This window comes from Ursus arctos, unplaced genomic scaffold, assembly GCF_023065955.2.
Source record: "Ursus arctos isolate Adak ecotype North America unplaced genomic scaffold, UrsArc2.0 scaffold_16, whole genome shotgun sequence".
Lineage (NCBI taxonomy): Eukaryota > Metazoa > Chordata > Mammalia > Carnivora > Ursidae > Ursus > Ursus arctos.
The window spans coordinates 13,158,417-13,178,705 of record NW_026622830.1 but is presented as its reverse complement, the minus strand read 5'-3'; the positions used below and the strand labels follow the sequence as shown (position 1 = coordinate 13,178,705).

The window sequence follows — 20,289 nt, the reverse complement described above, 5'->3', positions numbered from 1 at the left end:
AGACCTAGTATGTTTTTAGGTAGCTGTTTCAACTTATAACTTAATAACTGCTATCAAATTTAAAAGAATACATGTGAGCTCTTTTCAACCCAGAGTCCTAGAACTCTGTATCCTTGCTCGAAGGAGAGGTTTTGAGAAAGACACAGCTATAATTGGGTAAAAGTCTCCTGTAATCTGAGCATTTTCTACTGATGTTTATCTCCAGTTTAGGTTATTGTTTTCTTGATTCTCTTTCAGCAGTACTACTTTTTTCTTCTTATATTTTGGTAAATTTCAAACCTATAAAGTAGAGTAGTATATTGGTCCCCATTACTCATCACTCAGGTTTATGGCCAGTGTTGTTTCATCTATATCTCCATTTACTCCCTTCCCCCATATTATTTTGAAGCAAATATCAGGCATCATATAATTTCCTTAAGTATCTCTAAAAGATAAGGACAGTCTTTCAGAAAAAACAAATACATAACCATAATACCATTATTACATAACAGAAAAATTACAAAATTTCTTAGTAGCACCGAACACACAATCACAATTTAATCTTCTAGTTCTTCCCTTTGTTTGTTTGAATCAAATCCAAAGGAGATTCACACATTACAATTTGCTTGTTATGTATCTGTTTCTTCAAATATAGTTTACTCCTCCATCTTTTTTTGTCCTTTGAATTTATTATGTTTTTTTCCCTGTAGTTTCTTATTGTCTAGATTTTGTTGAGTATATTCTTATGATAGTGTTTAAATTGGCCCACTTTTTTTTACTTAATAAATTGGTAGTTGGCTGTCAAGGGTTGAGCAGATTGCGGCTCAACTATTACTTTTGATAAATACCTTAGTTATCTATTATTGTGTAACAAATTGGCCCCCAAGCTTAGCAGCTCAGAACAGCATTTGTTAGCTTCCACAGTTTCTTTCTTTCTTTTCCTCCCCCCCCCCCCCCTTCCACAATTTCTGAAGGTTAGGCTCATCTGGGTGGTTGTGGCTCAAGGTCTCTTACAGTGAGGCTTTCATTCCAGGGCTGCACTCATCGGAGGGTTTGACAGGGGCCAGAAGATCTGCTTTCAAGGTGGCTCCCTCACGTGGCTGTTGTAAGAGGTCTCAGTTTCTTGCTTGAGTATCCTCAAGGCACTGTGCAAAAGCCGGTGATCAGACGGGGGAAGATAGGAAGAAAGCTGTCATGTTTTTTTTTTTTATAACTATAGAAGTGACATACCATAATTTCTGCTTTATTCTTTTGGTCATCCAGACCAACCCTGATACTGTGTGAAAGGGGACTGCTTAAGGGTGTGAATTCTAGGAAATGGGGATCACTAGTAGCCATTTTGGAGGTTGGCTACCACAGTGAGACTACTTCCCATGTGGCGTGGCTTATCAGGAGATGCATGATGTTGTTTCTGTTTGTGATATTAGCTACTGCTGATCAGTATGCTTTATCTGATAATTTATTAGGGGTAACAAATGCTGATATTCTTTTTTTTTTTTTTTTTTGAAGATTTTTATTTATTTGTCAGAGAGAGAGGGAGAGAGAGAGTACAAGTGGTGGGAGCGGCAGGCAGAGGGAGAAGCAAGCTCCCCACTGAGCAAGGAGCCTGATCCCAGAACCCTGGGATCATGACCTGAGCTGAAGGTAGACGCTTAACCGACTGAGCCACCCAGCCATCCCCATATCATTCAGTTTTCTATAAGTGTGTGTGTGTGTATTTTTTTAAATATATATTTAATTTCCACTGATTTTTATGTTGATGTGGACTTTGCAGTTATTTTGCTTGTCTGAAATTCATTCTGCAATAAATTTCTCAGGAAGCACTTATTCCTTGAGTTCTGCTATGTTTAAAAGTTTGTCTATAGCTTTAATATTTGAAAGTTGGTTTGAACAATTTTAAAATTGGTTTCTAGAGTGTCTGTCATTCCACTGTCTTCTTGCGTAGAACATCACTGTTACAGTCCGATGTCAGTCTGGTTTTCTTTATATGCGGGCTTAGCTTTTCTGTCTTTGCCTCAATGTCCAAAAGATTTTTTTCATAGTGTTTTTATGTATTGGTGTTGGTCATTCTGACTCATTTTTCCTCAGGCATGTACTAAGTCCTTTTATTATGTAGTTTCAGCTTCTGCCCCTGTCTCTCTGTCTTTCAACATCAGGAAGATTTTCTTGACTTGTAAGTTTTTTTGGTTTGTTTTTTGCTTTTTGTTTTTGTTGTTCCATTGCTTTGCTTTTTTCCTCTGAAACTATACAATGGATTATACATTTTCTTCTTTGGGACATATATATTCTATACATATGTTAGATTTTTGTATGTTATTCATGTGAGATAAAGCTCTCTGCTATTTCCAGAGTTGTATATCCACCTGTCTTCTCAACCTATCCATTAGGATTTTTATTTTTTAAAGATTTTACTTTACTTTTTAAAAAAGTAATCTGTACACCCAATGTGGGGCTTGAACCTACAACCCCAAGATCAAGAGTTGCATGCTCCACTGACTGAGCCAGCCAGGTGCCTCTATCCATTTGGACTTGTAATAGACATCTCCAAGTCAGCATGTCTAAAACTGAACTCCTGATCTTCCCGCTAAATCTTTAGGAAGCCTTCCATGTTTCATTTGGTGGTTTTTCCAGTTGTGTAGTCCACATACCTAGATTCCTCTTCTGCTCACTTCCATGTTTCTGTCTTCAAGGTGTATCTGTAATCTGGCCACATCTTCATACTTCCACTAGCGAACATCTTCTGTTGCTTGAGTTACTGTAATAACATTCTAACATATCTCCTTGCTTTTACCCTTGCCTCCTTACAGTCCATTAATAACATAAGATTTGGAGCGATCTTTTAAAATTATAAGCCAGTTTGTCATTCCTCTCAAGAATCTGCAGAAGTTTCCCCCTTTCACTCAGAGTAAAAAATGAAAGCCCTTATCTTGGTGTATGAAGCTCTGCGTGACTTCCCCTTATGTATCTCTGATTTCACCTTTCATTTCTCCTTCTCTCTTCCTCCCTCACAATCCAGTGCTGTTCTTCATCTGCTGTGGGCACACTTCTGCCTTTGGGTGTGCCCTCCGTGTGGGATGCCTCTCTCATCATCTGTCTATTTAACTGACTTTCTCATCTCGCAGTGCCTCCAGTCTCACCCTCCTTTTGAGGCCCATTTTCATCACCCTGTTTAACACTGGAACCTCTCCCTTCATAGTTCTATTCTTTTAAGCTGCCATGTACTTATTTATTGTGTTTAACAGTTGTATCTTTTTCCTTGATAAAGTAAAAGGTGTACAAGGACAAGGATCTTAGTCTCTCTTGCTCACGGATACATCTCAAACACTTAGTTAGATAAGTGCCTGGCATATGGTAGATGTTCATTATTCATTTGTTAAATAAGTAAATATGCCCTATATTTCCTTGAAAGGAGGATGTCCTTCTCAAACTGTTCTCCCACCCGTGTCTGTGGCATTAAGATGATTTTTTTGGGGGCAGAGCATGTGTTTTATCTTTAAACTCCATGGGACTACAGTAGGGAAGTCCCTGGTTTCTGTTGGTTTTATTTTAGTTCTGGTCTATTTAGGCTGGAGTTGCATCTACAAATCCATTCAAGATGGATGTTGACTCTGAAATTTGTTTTTTTTTTTTTTTTTAAAGATTTTATTTATTTATTTGACAGAGATAGAGACAGCCAGCGAGAGAGGGAACACAAGCAGGGGGAGTGGGAGAGGAAGAAGCAGGCTCCCAGCGGAGGAGCCTGATGTGGGGCTCGATCCCATCACGGCGGGATCACGCCCTGAGCCGAAGGCAGACGCTTAACCGCTGTGCCACCCAGGCGCCCCGACTCTGAAATTTGTTAAAGATAGGGTGGCCTATGAAGAAACTGAGTAGTAACCATTTATCATATATACAAGGAATTCTTTTTTTTTTTTTTTTTTAAGATTTTATTTATTTGACAGAGACAGCGAGAGAGGGAACATAAGCAGGGGGAGTGGGAGAGGGAGAAGCAGGCTTCCCGCTGAGCAGGGAGCCTGATGTGGGGCTGCATGCCAGGACCCTGGGATCATGACCTAAGCTGAAGGGAGACACTTAACGACTGAGCCACCCAGGCACTCCCAAGCATTTTTATTTTCTTATACTGCCGGTCAAATAATAAAAGGTTTCTTTCTTTTACTGGATTTTCAATGGCAGTTGAAGGAGAGAAGATAGTAGGTATAGGCATTGATTAACATGCAATTAAAAATTGCTTTAAAGAAAAGTATATATGCACATATCATGTCTTCCCAGTGTTTCTGTAATTCTCTTTGAGCAAGTTAAGAGAGTTGCAGTAGTTTAGAAAAGATTCTATCATGGTAGTTTAGTCTCCCCAAGAAAGGCTGCTCCATTCTGCCCAATGCTATCAGGTACAAGATGTGAGATATACCAGTGAGGCTTCCAGTTGGAGAACTTGTTAAAATCAAACAGTGTTATTATTATTTTTTTAAGATTTTTTTATTTGAGAGAGAGGGAGCATGAGCAAGGGGAGGAGCAGAGGGAGAGGGAGAAGCAGACTCCCTGCTCCTGACTTGGGGCTCGATCCTAGGACCCTGAGATCATGACCTGAGCTGAAGGCAATCACTTAACCGACTGAGCCACCCAGGTGCCCCAAGTCAAATAATGTTGTAAAGGATCGCAAACCATTTAGTAAGGTTTAAAAAAATTAGTTACTATTGAACATTTGTTATGTAAGTATTATTTTTCTCTGGGTTGGGTGTAATGCATAAAAAACGTAAAGGTGGTGTAAAATCTTTTTACATAGTTACTACATGTTCTCTAAAGACGATAGAAAATTAAAAGATTAGAATAAACCCAGGAAAGATCATTTTGGTACACACCTTTTCAGTTTCTATTTATGTATAAGTACATGTACTTAGTGCCTAAGAAATGGAAATAGGATTGTATTCTGTATTACAATATGTGAACTGTTTTAGAGGCTGTATAGTATTTGATTGTGAATACATAGTTCAGTTTTCTGTGTGAATTTAGGTGTTTTTTTTTTTCTAGTATAAAATATTGTAGTGAAAGTCTGTCTTTGCTTGATGTGTTACTGAAGTGAAACCTTTTTTTATGAACGTTTATGAACCTGGGGTGCCTGGCTTGGCCATTCCGTGGAATGTGTGACTTTTGATCTTGGGGTTGTGAGTTCAAGCCCCAGGTTGGGTATAGAGATTACTTTAAAATCTTAAAAAAAAAAAGTAATTAGCCTTAAGAAATTTATATTTCTTTTTCAGATTGGTTTAAAATTGTACATAAAATTAAATTTTTATGGCACCCTTATGAAAAGAGCATGGAGTTCTAAGAGTCATTTATTGACACTAGTTAGATAAAATTATTTAGAAGTTTGATTTACCGTTTGCAGTTATGGGTTTTTACTATGGTTTCCTTTTTGGTAAGTAAGCATTGGAATGAAGGTTGCTTTAGGTGAATAACCAACATGCTTTCAGCCAATAGCAGGGAGTTTTTTTCTTTAAATACTCGAGACTGTGCTTGAATATCTGTCTACTTTTATTAAGAATTGTTATGAAAGAAGACCGATCATAACTTTCCCCTGATGCATTGTTAATTTAGGCAAGACTTAGTACTATTTGTCTTTCCCTCCTATACATATATATTTAAAAATTTTGTGTGGTACCATAAGGAACTTAACTTTTGTTTTAAAATAGTTTTAATAATATTGGAGCTTATTTTTTGAAAGAGGGTCAAATGGCTTTTATCCAGTTTCATTTGCATGTGTATTTTATACATGTGTTTAGAGATAGCAAGTACTAATATTTTTGTATGCCTCTTTCTACGTTTTTCTATGTAGACTTTAGCATACGTTAGAAAGAAGGGATTTTTGTATGCTGTTATGTAATATTTTATTATTCCATCATATGTGATGGACATCTTTCCAGGTTAGTAAGTTGAAATCAATACAGGTTTTATAGTTCCTACTACGCTTGCAACATTTTTGTTTCTTTTCTAATTTCCACTATCCTTTAAATTGATCCTCTGCTGATAAGATGTTAGTTTCTAATTAGGCATGTAAAGCATGGATTTCTCACTACTTCCTTAACTAAACAAGACCAAGACTTGTATAGTTAGCTTTGTGCCTTAAAAATTCCCATCTGGGGCGCCTGGGTGGCACAGCGGTTAAGCGCCTGCCTTCGGCTCAGGGCGTGATCCCGGCATTACGGGATCGAGCCCCACATCAGGCTCCTCCGCTATGAGCCTGCTTCTTCCTCTCCCACCCCCCCTGCTTGTGTTCCCTCTCTCACTGGCTGTCTCTATCTCTGTCAAATAAATAAATAAAATCTTAAAAAAAAAATAAAAATTCCCATCTATCCCTCTACCCCCCCCTCTTTTGTAATTGGAAAAAGCTTAGGGAGTTTATTTGTAATAAAAAAATCCAGGAGATAAAGCCCTCTTATTTTATAAAAGTGTGTATTGTAGTGAAAAATAAATTATTTTTGGCTATAAATAATTTAAATATTTCTGTAATTTTAGTTATGATATTCAGTAATATATTTAGTGCTGCCTGATTGCAGAGCATGTATACTAGATCCCTTTTTCTTCTTAAGATTTTATTTATTTATTTATTTATTTATTTATTTATTTATTTATTTATTTAACAGAGACAGAGAGGGAACACAAGCAGAGGGGAATGGGCGAGGGAGAAGCAGGCTCCCTGCTGAGCAGGGAAGCCCAGCGTGGGGCTCAATCCCGGGACCCTGGGACCATGACCTGGGCCGAAGGCAGCCGCCCAATGACTGAGCCACCAGGTGCCCCTACTAGATCCCTTTTTCAATTTGTTTCAATTTGTTTCCCTTAAATGGTTAAATGTGTTTTATTTTATTTTATTTTTTTTATGTTTTTAAAGATTTTATTTATTTATTTGACAGAGATAGAGACAGCCAGCGAGAGAGGGAACACAAGCAGGGGGAGTGGGAGAGGAAGAAGCAGGCTCACAGTGGAGGAGCCCGATGTGGGGCTCGATCCCATAACGCCGGGATCACGCCCTGAGCCGAAGGCAGACGCTTAACCGCTGTGCCACCCAGGCGCCCCTAAATGTGTTTTTTTTTTTTTTTAAGATTTTATTTATTTATTTGACAGAGATAGAGACAGCCAGCGAGAGAGGGAACACAAGCAGGGGGAGTGGGAGAGGAAGAAGCAGGCTCATAGCGGAGGAGCGTGATGTGGGGCTCGATCCCATAACGCCGGGATCACGCCCTGAGCCGAAGGCAGACGCTTAACCGCTGTGCCACCCAGGCGCCCCTAAATGTGTGTGTTTTTTTTTTTAAGATTTTATTTATTTATTTGACAGAGATAGAGACAGCCAGCGAGAGAGGGAACACAAGCAGGGGGAGTGGGAGAGGAAGAAGCAGGCTCATAGCGGAGGAGCGTGATGTGGGGCTCGATCCCATAACGCCGGGATCACGCCCTGAGCCGAAGGCAGACGCTTAACCGCTGTGCCACCCAGGCGCCCCTAAATGTGTGTTTTTTTTTTTAAGATTTTATTTATTTATTTGACAGAGATAGAGACAGCCAGCGAGAGAGGGAACACAAGGAGGGGGAGTGGGAGAGGAAGAAGCAGGCTCATAGCGGAGGAGCGTGATGTGGGGCTCGATCCCATAACGCCGGGATCACGCCCTGAGCCGAAGGCAGACGCTTAACCGCTGTGCCACCCAGGCGCCCCCCCTAAATGTGTTTTAAAAATAAGGTCGTGTATAAGTTTTTTTTTTTTTTTTTAAGATTTTATTTATTTTTGAGTGTGTACGAGAGAGAGCACACGCGAGCGCAGTTGGGGAGAGGGGCAGAGGGTGAACCCGACTCCCTGCTGTGAGCAGGGAGTGTGATAAGGGACTCGATCCCAGTACCCTGGGGTCAAGACCTGAGCTAAAGGCAGAGGCTTAACCGACCGCGACACCCAGGTGCCCCTCCCTCATACTCTTCTTGATATCCCTCCACTCACTTGGTTACCGATTGCGCCACCTAGGCACCCCCCTTTGCATTTAGGTTTTGAAACACTTAACCTGTGAGTCGATAAATGTGTTTTCATGTTAAAATAGAGATAAGCAGTAGTTGGTTTTTGGTCTTGCAGTTTGGGATAGCTTTTCTAAGTTATTCTGTATCTTGTCTCTGAATTCTTTGGTTTTGTATAGGGGAAACACACACCTTTTTCCTTTCTAAACGTTTTATTATTAGATTAGGAGACCATTTAAAGTGATGGGACAGTTTTTCTTCATGCAGCAATTATAGTTGGAAATATTGTAAATTGCAGTTTTTGGAACTTTCAGATTTACATTTTAACTTTAATAAATCTGGCTGATTATAAATAAAATATATTTTTCTGTTTTTGAAATTTGACTTTAAGGTTGCTTTGATGTGGTGTGCTTGGGTGGCTCCGTCACTTAAGCCTCTGCCTTTGGCTCAGGTCATGATCTCAAGGTCCTGGGATCCAGCCAGACACGGGCTCCGTGCTCAGCGGGGAGTCTGCTTCTCGTCTTCCTCTGCCCCTCCCTTTCCACTCGTGGTCTCACACGTGCACACTCTCTTTCTCTCTCCAATAAATAAAATCTTAAAAATTCCTTTGATGTGAATTAACAAAGCACAAATGTGTACGATATTTCGTTCTCTCTCTCCCTATTACTTCTTAAGGAAATGTGTAGTAGGAAGTAGGTTTTTGAATAGAAATATAGTCAGAGGTTTATAGTGTATTGGTGTTGTGTTAGGTAGATATAACTGTGAGGTAGAAGTTTATTTGATGAGGCGTAAAGATAATTGGAATAAATAAAAGTCAGAGGTGCACTCTCTTAGATATGTTTTTGTGATGTCTTTAATTCTTTTGTCCTGTTGCTAGCCTTATGTTGGAGGGTATACTATAAAATACTAATGTGTATAATTTATATATATGTATTTATATACAAATATATAATCCAAATAAAGTTGTTTACAAGTTTTAGAACACTTAAGTACACGAGAGTTGATTCATGTGTTTTCATGTTAAAATAGAGATAAGCAGGTAGTGGTTTTCTGGCTTAATGTCATGGATTTATATATTTTTTGGAGTTTGTCTTTTAAATACACACTAATACACTGATGATGTTAAATGAGAACATTCTAGAGAAGGTGTTTGTTACTCTTTTTGAGGTCTAGCCTTCAGAATTAATGCTGCAAATTTGTAGAAGAATGACTGTTTTTGTAACTGCTCAGAGCATCAGGGTGCTTCTGTGCACGTTGATCTCCTGACTTCTGCTTGCAGTCAGCGACGTTCACGTCCACTGGCACATGGTGTCTTGAAACGACTTCACTTGGGGTCTGTGAAGGGCTATATGAGCACAGTTTTAAAAACCTTTCATTCTGAAATTTCAAACAAAAAACTAGAATGCTATAGGGAGTTCTCATGAAACTCTTTCAGGCTTCAGAAATTACTAAGTCATGGCCAATCTTATTTTTATTCAGATTTCCCCTTTTCCCATATTATCTTGAAGGAAGTCCCAGATAACATACTGTTCTATCTGTAAGTGTTTTAGTAAGTTTGTTTATTTATTCACTTATTTTAGAGAGTGGCATGTGTGGGGGTGGGGCAGAAGGAGAGGAAGAGAGAGAATCTCAAGCAGACTCCCTGCTGAGCGCATGGCCTCTCGCAGGGCTCGATCTCAAGACCCTGAGATCATGACCTGTGCAGAAACCAAGAGTTGGATGCTCAACTGACTGAGCCACTCAGGTCCTCTAGTAAGTACCTTTAAACTACACTGTTCAAAACAAAATAAAACCCACATTATCTCACTTTAAATTCCTTGATGTTATATCCAGGCATGTTTGAATTTTCAGTTCCTTGAAAATTCCTGTTTTATTGTTTGAGTCAGATGCACGTATTGCAGTTTGCTATTATATCATCTGTGTTTAAGTTCTTACTGCCTTTTTTTTTTTTTTAACCTTGTGGTTTATTTGTTGGAAAAAATGGTTTTGTGTTCTACAAAATTTTCTGTACCTGAGTGGTGTCATTTAGCACATTCTTCTGTCCTCTGTATTTTCTATAAATTGGCATTTGGATTTGGAGGCTTTAATCACTTAAAGAGAATTATTTTCCAGATTTGTAAACTTATGTTCTTTTATTTTTAAAACTTTTTTAACCGTCTTTTTTTGTTTGCTTGTTTCTTTAATATTTTATTTTTAAGTAATCTCTACACCCAACGTGGGGCTTGAATTTACAATCCCAAGATCAAGAGTTGCATGCTCCACTGACTTGAGCCAGCCAGGCGCCCCAACTTTTGTTCTTTTAAATCCTTAAGTTGGCCTGCCTGAGAAACTTTGCAGAGTATCCTTTCACAGTTGCTCTTTTAACTGCCAAAAGAAAGGAATAATTCTTTTTACTGTGTTGCCTTGATACTGGGTGTTTTAAAAAAAAATTGGCGTTTGAAACAACACATGGACAATTACAAATGTTGGTGTCAGGGTTTGAAAAGCGAATGACTCCGTAACAAATGGTTTGTTGGTCAGTTGCTTCTGAGTGTGTTTTCATCAAAACTGAATGGAGAGTTAATCAAATTGCTCTTTGAAAGATAATGAAAAAATAATTTTTGATGATAGTTCACTGAGATTTTTGTCATGAAACTAAGAGTGCATTGAAAGAATTGAGTGTCGTTGCTTTCACATAACTTCTTCCACTTAATTATCTACTTATGTCAGCATAGTCTTATTTATAACTTTACAAATAAAACTGTATAAGTTAATGAACACTGTGGCATTTTAGCAGTATTACTTATTGTGGATACCTGTAGGCATGGGGCTTGCAGTCAGGGAGAGGAACCCCTGCCCATGTATCTTAACAGATTATAATGAAAAATGTACTTTTAACATGTATTTTACCAAAGCTTGTAATACACTTATGTTTTGAACAGTTCCATCCTAATTACGATTGTAGTAATAATGCAGAATAAAATGTGTTTTCAACACTTAGAGCCTGTGATTAGATGGACTTTCATTATTATTTCAGCTTACATACCCTTTTGTTGTAGAGATTGGATGATCAGTAAAATACTTTCAGGGATAAAATAATATTCCATTATGATCAAATACTGTGGATGAAGAGGAATGGAAATTCGTATTCCAGGAAAGGAACAGTTACAAAATTTCTGGCTGTTAGTGAGGAATGATCATAATCCAGTTTCCTTTGAAAACTTGAGTGATGTAACAGTTTATTAAAAATACTAATAACATCTTGCAAACAACTGCTTTGTAACTAGTTGAAGAATTTAAATGTCAGTGTACAAATGTTCTGGGGTGTGTAGTTTTTCAAGATTCTTTTGGTAGATGAGCAGAACATCTGAAGTTGCTTGGGGCTTACTTGATGTCAGGCTCTGTGTTGATTATATTGGTGATAAAATGACTAAAGAGTTACATTCCTGGCTTTCACAGGGTAGATTCCCTAGGAAAAAATACTACAACTACGTCTGAAGCAAAAGACACATAACTTTGTAAAAACACCAAATGTAAAGATGCTTGTGTACTAACTACTTCTCTTCTCCCACCCCCTTCTTGGCAAGCAAGCAGCTGGCTCTTGAGGGTGTATAGGCAGCATTACAAATCCATATTTTATATTTGAAATTGTAAGTCAACCCTTTTCTCCCATGTGTGTTCTTATCAAAGCACAGGCTGGAAAATAAATATTCTTATTAAAACGGATTTTTTAGACAGTGATTACAAGAAGATTAGAATAGTGGTGATTGTGTTAAAAATGTTTAAACATTCATTTTTAAAAATTAAAAATTATTATTCATATCCTAGTAATTGGTTTTGACCATATAGAAAACAAATAAAAGAAAAAAGAACAAGTTTCACATTGCTTAATATTTCATTTTTAAGATAAGTTAACATATGTGTCCCTCCTTCACAAAGAATAAATAGGAAGGCTAAAATAAGAAGGTTAATATAAACATTTTTTTACACTAATTTTTTTTGGCTTGGAGGAGGCTCTGTCTCCCTGGGTTTTTAAATCCGTGTGCACCAGGTTGGTCCTTTTGCTGAGGATGAGGCACTTTTGTGGTAGTGTTGCCATGGTGACTGCCTTCCAAGTGCTGCCTCAAGGTCACTCATCACTCATAGCCGGGAATACTTGGATTTTGTTAAAGAAGAATATCCACATTCACTGGACAAAATGAAGTTAATTTTCACGTTGCACTCTTCAGTCAGATCTAGCAAAATTATACTTGTAAACAGTATTTTGTGTTGATGGTATTGATAAACTATATTTTCTTTGACTATTGAATTTTAACCTTCCAGATTTGGAGGCTAATGGTATATCTAGAAATTATCCGTAGCCATATCATAGCCATATATTGTAATGACCTGATTTTTTCCCATTTGTGATTTTGTTTTAGCACAACAACTTTGTTTTATTGCATTTATGTTTGAATATGTCTAAACATACCTGCCTCAGTATTTGTTTTGTTTTTTTGATATGAGACAAGGGCAGAGATTCCTTTAACATTCCTTTTCTTTTTGATAAACTTAGCTTCGTATATTTAGTTGCCAGTTGCATTAGCCTTTGTTCATTTTAGGATGATCATTTTATTTTCCCCAAACTAGATTTCAGAGATCTATTGTCTACCTGGCTTCTATTTCATGTACTCTTTGTTTCATACAGCTGTTAGTTTTCCTTGTCCTTACTTTCTGGATTTTTATCTTTTGGTTTAATAGAGATGTCGTACCATCAAAGATTTTCCTATATTGTTACGAAACTGGGTTTCAGTGAAGGAAAATATTAAAAGAAATGCCTCCGTGCATTATTTATTTTCTTATGAATCTTGTTCTGAGGAGAGAAGTCAGAGCTATGTGCCTCCATTAGGCTGGAAGGTGACTTTGAAATCAGAGATGAGAAACATTACTCTAAAAAGGAAAGTGCCATTGAAACAAACAAAAATTACTATTCAGACATACATGGCTAGAAAATTTGGTCTTTCAGCTAATTAGTAACTAGTTGCCCTACCTCCAGGGGAATTAGATGAATTGGTTCTCAGAAAGCATTTCATCTCTGCTTCTGCAGAGCGGACACCTTTGTGATGTCTGATCAAGATATTTTACATGCTTGAAATTTCAATGAACGCAGAGCTCTATAGATAGTATTGCAAATATGCCAGGTAGTATATGCCAGCAAACGTTTGTTTCATTTATGCATATTTATGAAACCAAGTATGTTATCTGATGCTATTTTTGCTAATTTATTTGGAAAAAGGAATTTATTTAAAACTGTAAGCTCAGATGTGAGGCAATGTGATCTAGAAAAAAGAATATTAGACTGGGAAGTCAGGGCCCTGCATTGATCTGCTTTCTTACTGTGTGAACTTGGTCAGGTCACTTCTTGTACTTCATTTTCTTCATCTGTATAAAACAAGGTGGTTCCTTTTTCATTGTGACTTTCCTTGATTCCAGTCTCAGTATTGTTCTGTGTATTAACATTGGATTATCAGAAACAGAGGAGAATTGCAGTTCATACTAATCTAAAATGCTGAATCTTTCCAGCTAATTTATTTTATTTTTCCTTAGGTACTATTACAGTGATTTTGTGTTTTAGGTGCATGTTTAAATAGATTATTATTATTATTATTTTTAAAAGATTTTATTTATTTATTTATGTGACAGAGAGACAGCCAGCGAGAGAGGGAACACAAGCAGGGGGAGTGCGAGAGGAAGAAGCAGGCTCGTAGCGGAGGAGCCTGATGTGGGACTCGATCCCGGAACGCCAGGATCACGCCCTGAGCCGAAGGCAGACGCTTTAACGACTGCGCTACCCAGGCGCCCCTAAATAGATTATTTTGAGAGGAGGGGAGGAAGAGTTTGAGAGTGTGACTTGGTTATGTGGCAAATAATTAGCAGTTTTTAAAATGTTTTGTGAGCAACTCCACAAAGTTAGAATTGACTGTAGAAATAGAAACTGAAAAATATCAAGTAGAAGTTGATATTGACTATCTTGAACATGGGCTTAATAATAGAAATTCTACACTTTTTCAATAAGGAGGGAGGGTTAGTATGTAGTATATTTTTTTTTGAAGTTTTCCTTAACACATCCCATTCCATAGTACAGGAAAACATTAGTCTGGAAAAATGGTGCATATCCCTGTTTCTTTTTTTTAGTAGGAAAGAATATTTTGTGTGTGTGTGTGTGTTTTTTTTAAGATTTTATTTATTTATTTGACGAGATAGAGACAGCCAGTGAGAGAGGGAACACAAGCAGGGGGAGTGGGAGAGGAAGAAGCAGGCTCCCAGCGGAGGAGCCCGATGTGGGACTCGATCCCAGAACGCCAGGATCACGCCCTGAGCCAAAGGCAGATGCTTTAACGACTGAGCCACCCAGGCGCCCCAGAATATTTTGTGTTTTAAAGAAGTTTACAATTTATAGAATATGTGAGCAAAAAGTGAAAGCTGTTTGTGGTTTGGTATTGGATCTTTTCATACTTTCTTCCACGCATATATAAACACATAGTTTATACCTTGTTGGGTCATATTGTGCTTATTCTCTCATTGCCATGTTTTAGTCAGTATGTAGAGATCTACTTCATTTAAAAAATGACAAATATGGTTCTAGTATAGTCTAACATTAAACCAGACCTCTGTTGATTGCCTGGTAAAACAGTCACAAAAAATATCATTTTTCTTCCACTTTTACCCACTTGTGGAAGTATTTCTATAGAGTAGATTCCTCTAACTTACATTTCTGGATCAGAGGGATATCCTTAATGTTTGGACAGATATTTCAAAATTGCCTTCCAGAAAGGTGTAAAAGTCCATACTCCTGTTAACAGTGACACCTACTTTTCATGCATATTTTCTTTAGATGATGATCTTATCATAGCTCCTATTTATTGAGTACCCTTTTTGTGTTAGGAATTGTGCCAGGTGCTTAATATAGCTCTCTCTAATCCTGATAATCTGGTAAAATATTATTTCATCCTCATTTACAGTTGAGGAATTTGAGGGTCAGAGAAGTGAATAACTTCCTTAAGGCCACATAACTGGCAAATGGCACCAGTGGGGTTTAAATCGCCATTTCTTTGAATCCAAAGTTTGTTTCTTTTGTCCCAAAACAGTGTCTTTAATATTGCTCATGTTGAGAGAACTGTCTTTAATAGGTACACATAAAAATTCAGAATATGCATATTTTCCTTCAAAAAGGGATTAATATAATACATGTTAGTAATGCTTTAGATCAGCCATAGCCCAAAGAGTGTAATGTACTTTATTAAAAAAAAGTGTGCATGATATGTAATTCCTGATTCTGGCTTTAAGTATTTGATTTTTTGATTTTGGAAATGTGTCGTTTCTTTTCTTTTCTTTTCTTTTCTTTTCTTTTCTTTTCTTTTCTTTTCTTTTCTTTTCTTTTCCTTTCTTTCTTTCAGATTTTATTTATTTATGTGACAGAGATAGAGACAGCCAGCAAGAGAGGGAACACAAGCAGGGGGAGTGGGAGAGGAAGCAGGCTCCCAGCGGAGCAGGGGCACCATGTGGGGCTCGATCCCAGGACCTTGGGATCACGCCCTGAGCCGAAGGCAAACACTTAATGACTGAGCCGCCCAGGCGCCCCTCTGTTTCTTTCTTTTAAAGATTTTTTTTATTCTTAAGTAATTTCTGTATTCAGTGTGGGGCTCAAAGCCACAACCCTGAGCTCAAGAGTCGCATGCTGTACCAACTGAGCCAGTCAGGTGCCCTGGAAATGTGTCTAATTCTAAGTGATGTTGAGATTAGCTTGAGGAACCAGTGATATAAAAGAGAAATTTATTTTCTTACAGTTCTGGAGGCTAGAAGTCCAGGATCAAGGTATCTGCAGGTTTGGTTTCTGGTTCTTGTTCTTGTTCCTCTTCTTTCTCTTCCTCTTCTCCTCCTCCTGACTTTATTTATTTATTTGAGAGAGATCGAGAGCACACAATGGGGTGGGGGAGGGAAGCAGGCAGAGGGATAGGGAAAAGCATTCCCCCCACTGAGCAGGGAGCCTGACACAGCGCTTGACTCCCAGGACCCTGAGATCCTGACCTGAGCTGAAGGCAGATGCTTAACTGACTGAGCCACCCAGGTGCCTTGGATTGGTTTTTTTCTGAGGCCTTTCCCCTTGGCTTGTAGATGGCTTCCCTCTTCTGTGTATATATGTTTGTTTCTTTCCAAATTCCCTCCTCTTATAAGGACACTAGTCATATAAAACACTAATGACCTCATTTTAATTTAATTGCTTCTTTAAAGACCCCGTTTCCAGAGGTGCCTGCTTGGCTCAGTTAGTAGAGCATGCGACTCTTGATCCTTGGGGTCCTGAGTTTAAGCCTCGAGATGGGCTCCATGCTGGGCATGTATCCTACTTAAAAAACAAACAAAAAAAGGTGCTATTGCCAGATACAGTCACATTCTGAGATACTGAGGGGTTAGGGCTTCAACATACAAATTTTCGAGGTTGCAATTCAATCCATGACATAGGTCATATTTTGTCTTACATATTTTAAGGACATTACGAAAATACTGAATACTTGTTAGCAAATTTTTTTTTGCTCTATTAAATGTAAACTTGGTTGATTTAGCTAGTAATTATAATTCTTTTTTATAAAAGTTTTTTTTGGGACAGAGTTTAGAAGTAAGTATTCTTTGAAGAGAAGCTGAGGAAGTGAGGAACAGTAAGAAGAATGTAACTTTTGCTACCTGGCTCTTGCTTTCTAAGATTTCTTCTATCATAAAGCAGTAGTATCAATAGTTACTGTTTATTGAGGGACGCCTGGGTAGCGCAGTCGTTAAAGCGTCTGCCTTCGGCTCAGGGCGTGATCCCGGCGTTCTGGGATCGAGTCCCACATCGGGCTCCTCTGCTGGGAGCCTGCTTCTTCCTCTCTCACTCGCTTGCTGTGTTCCCTCTCTCGCTGGCTGTCTCTCTGTCACATAAATAAATAAAATCTTTAAAAAAAAAAAAGATAGTTACTGTTTATTGAGCACTTGATACATGTATTAGGACCTGAGTATTTTAAGTGCTTTCTGTAATTCTCTCCTAATTCTCACAACAACCCCATAAAGTGTTTTTTTTTTAAAATAATTTTATTTACTTATTTGACAGAGAGAGGTAGTGGGAGAGAGAGCACAAGTAGGGGGAGTGGCGGAAGCAGGCTCCCTGCTGAGCCAACATGGGGCTGGATCCCAGGACCCTCGGATCATGACCTGAGCCTAAGGCAGATTCTTAACCAACTGAGCCACCCAGGCACCCCCCCCCCCCAAAGTATCTTTTATGTCTGTTTTAGGATGAGGGTCTCAGCTGGATAGACTGATCTGTCTGTATCCAAAGTTTGTAATCTTTACTATCTTCTCATTTTCTACGTATTTGAAATGTGTCTTTTATGACTGGTCTCGCTATCATATTATACATGATTTCATCTTTTCTGGGCAGGCTGGTTTCCTCACATGTTGCAAAGCATGGAGGAGCCTTAGGTTTTCTTTTTTGTGTTTGGCAGAATTCCAGACATCATTCCTGGAACAGAAAACCGAAGGCATTTGGTGTTTTATAGCATGACATTAAGTCATAAGTGTGTGTGTATGTTTTAAATTCCAGAAAACTGTAGTAGCTGTGTTGGCATCTTTAATTATATTTTAACTTTTTTTTTTTTTTTTAATTGAAGAGGGAGTGAGAGAGAGTGCAAGCAGGGGGAGGGGCAAAGGGAAAGGGAGAAAGAGAGAATCTTAAGCAAGATCCACTCCTAGTGTGGAGCCCAACTTGGGGCTCGATCTCATGACCACCTGGAGATCATGACCTGAGCTGAAATCAAGAGTCGGTTGCTTAACTGACAGAGCCCCTAATTATATTTTAATTTCTTGAGTCCAGGAGATTTATATCCATACCACAAATTATTTGATGGCGGGCTTATTCTTGTTTTTCAGTACTCTTTCACTTGATTTTCATTTGTGCTTGTAACCAGAAAGATAGACTTAGGTAAAGTAGTGGAATATCTTCTTCAGAGAATTTCTCAGATGTTATGAAATTTTAAGTAAAACCTTCTTATATATTGGTAAGTAACTTTCAGATGTTTCGACTTACTTACGGGGAATGATTCTTCCAAGATCTCTGAGCATCCTGCATATTCACCTGTATCTTTACTCCCCTCATTTCTTTAATGAAAATGTTGTGTGCCTGCTATCGATTAGGCACTATGGCTAAAACAATGCAGAGACTCGGACTCTGGCTTCAAGAGGGTTAAGAGCAAGAAGAGAGGCATTTACCAGGTGGTAAGCACAGTAGGGATGTTCAGAGGTGTTATTGACCTCTTGGAGGAGCGTATAGCCTGATTTGGGATTGGGAGAGTGGGCTGGAAGAGACAAAGTGGAAGCATGTGGGTAAGCTTTCAAGAGGAAGAGTGTTACTGTAAGGTATAGATTGGAGGTGGGTGGGTCAGTAGAATAGCATTCTGACCAAGAGTAGCTTCTGCAGCAGGACTTGGTGCAGTTGGGTGTTCTCTGGGAAATGTTAAGTTGTTTAGTGTGGGTGGACCATTACGTACAAGGAGAGGTCTTTAGAAATGAGCTGAGAAAGGAATTTGAGTTTTATAGCCACGGAAAGATTGATTTCAGCTGAGGATTAAGTGAAGAATAAAGGTAGGCTTTTGGAGTAATCCAGGGAAAATGTACTACCTAAACCATTAAAGGGCAGTAGCAATGGGGTTAGGATGAAGTGGACAAATTTGGGAAATACTAAAAACTAATGCTAGTGGAGGATATTGGTAGGACAAGACACGGACTTGTAAGAGCATCTTGTGTCTCTGAGGTCCTGATTTGCTAATAGTAGTCTTTTAGTAAAAGTTTGTTGAATGAATAAATAGGTAATTTTGGTGATGATCACAGTTTATAAACATACTTCTTTTCGCACTTCTGCATGTTTTTAGACGTCTGGGTATTGCTGTTACGGGAACGTAGTGGTGGAATTTTCACATTTATATAAAAAGTTGCTGAAATACAAATTTTCAGACTGTTTTCTCAAATTTCTCCTAAGTTCACATACATGCAGACCTTCTAATAGAGTTCAGGTCTTCTCAAGTCAGGTGTTCTTTGTGGTATCTCATAGGGTACTTTTTTCTTGTGGCCACACAACATATTTACTTGAACCACACTAAAATTTCATATATGCCCTTTTGAAGGCTTTATTTGGTATTTTGTTCTGAAGATAATAAATTAAATCTCAGCTCTCTTAACCTCATTGGTATATTTTGAAAAATGGGAATTGTTGGAGAGGAAAACTTACCTCTCCTCTTCAGGGTTCTTTTAGATTGGTCCAAGAATTAAATTGACAGATTAACGGGAGAAAATCAGTTTAATTATGTGTGTAAGGGGACTCCATAAGAATATGAGGCCCACAGGTAGTCATGCAATTGAGGCTTATATGCCATTCAGAGCTAAGGAGAAAGGGGGTGGGGTCAAGGACTTCAAGGGGAAGGAAGACAATTCACAGGAAGATGAGAAAGAGTAAATGTTTGCTGGGCCATACAGAAACAGTAGGACATAGAGCAGCGGAATTTTAACAAATAGTCTTTGCTAAATTCCTCCTTGTCTGCCACTCCTACTTCATATTATACCGAAGTTATTTCTGATGATAGCTCCCTTCCTGGAGCAGGTCTTCTATCTAAATTCTAGGCAGTTAGGGGGAAGGTCAGAGGTTTTTTTCTTGAGCCTTCTCTTTCTTGGAAGTAGCCTAAAATAATCCACATGCCAAAAAGACACATTTTGGAGTGGCAAATTTTGCTCCTCTACAAATTGAATTGACAAAATTGGTTGACTTTCAAAAATAATCATGGGAAAGATTGAGAATCTCAGTGGGCAAGCAGGAAGGATGAGAAAGGAAGGATGGAAGTGTTCTTCAAATTAGGATCTGTGATATCTTATATGAGGGTTTGCTTTTAGTCGTCTGCTACTCAAAAGTGTAGTCGGCTTTCCTGCAGTATTTGTATCATCTGGACTACATGAGAAGTGCAAATGCAAGGCCTCTACTCCAGGCCTGTAGAGTTGTAATGTCTGGGGGTAGGGCCCAGGAATTTAGTCCCTCCTACCCAGGTTGATTCTGCTCTCTAATGTTTGAGAAGAACTGCTCTAGACTAGATAATAGGAAAGGGGAGTAAGTCAGTTATCTTAGGAGTATGATTAACTCCTTTTTTAAGGAGCATTTGTCTTAGGGTAATCCTAAATAGTCAGGTTTCCTGGAAAGCAGTGGTTTTCAAACTTTAGAGCACACCAGAATCACGTGACTGCTTAAATCACGGATTGCTTGGCTTCCACCTTCAGAGTTTATTGTCCTAGCACAGAGTT

At 38.4% G+C, this 20,289-nt stretch overlaps 1 protein-coding gene across 5 annotated transcripts in view; it reads left to right on the top strand.

Annotated features, from left to right (window-relative positions):
- NCOA3 (nuclear receptor coactivator 3) overlaps positions 1–20,289 on the top strand; it is a 132,557-nt gene that overhangs the window by 26,380 nt on the left and 85,888 nt on the right. Inside the window, exon 1 of one of the 5 annotated variants that reach the window (XM_057312481.1) lies at positions 6,551–6,761. The exons of the other annotated variants lie outside the window; for them this stretch is intronic. The gene's annotated coding sequence lies outside the window, so the exon portion shown is untranslated. Of the gene's footprint in view, positions 1–6,550; positions 6,762–20,289 lie in introns of those variants that run through there. 5 annotated transcript variants of the gene reach the window in all.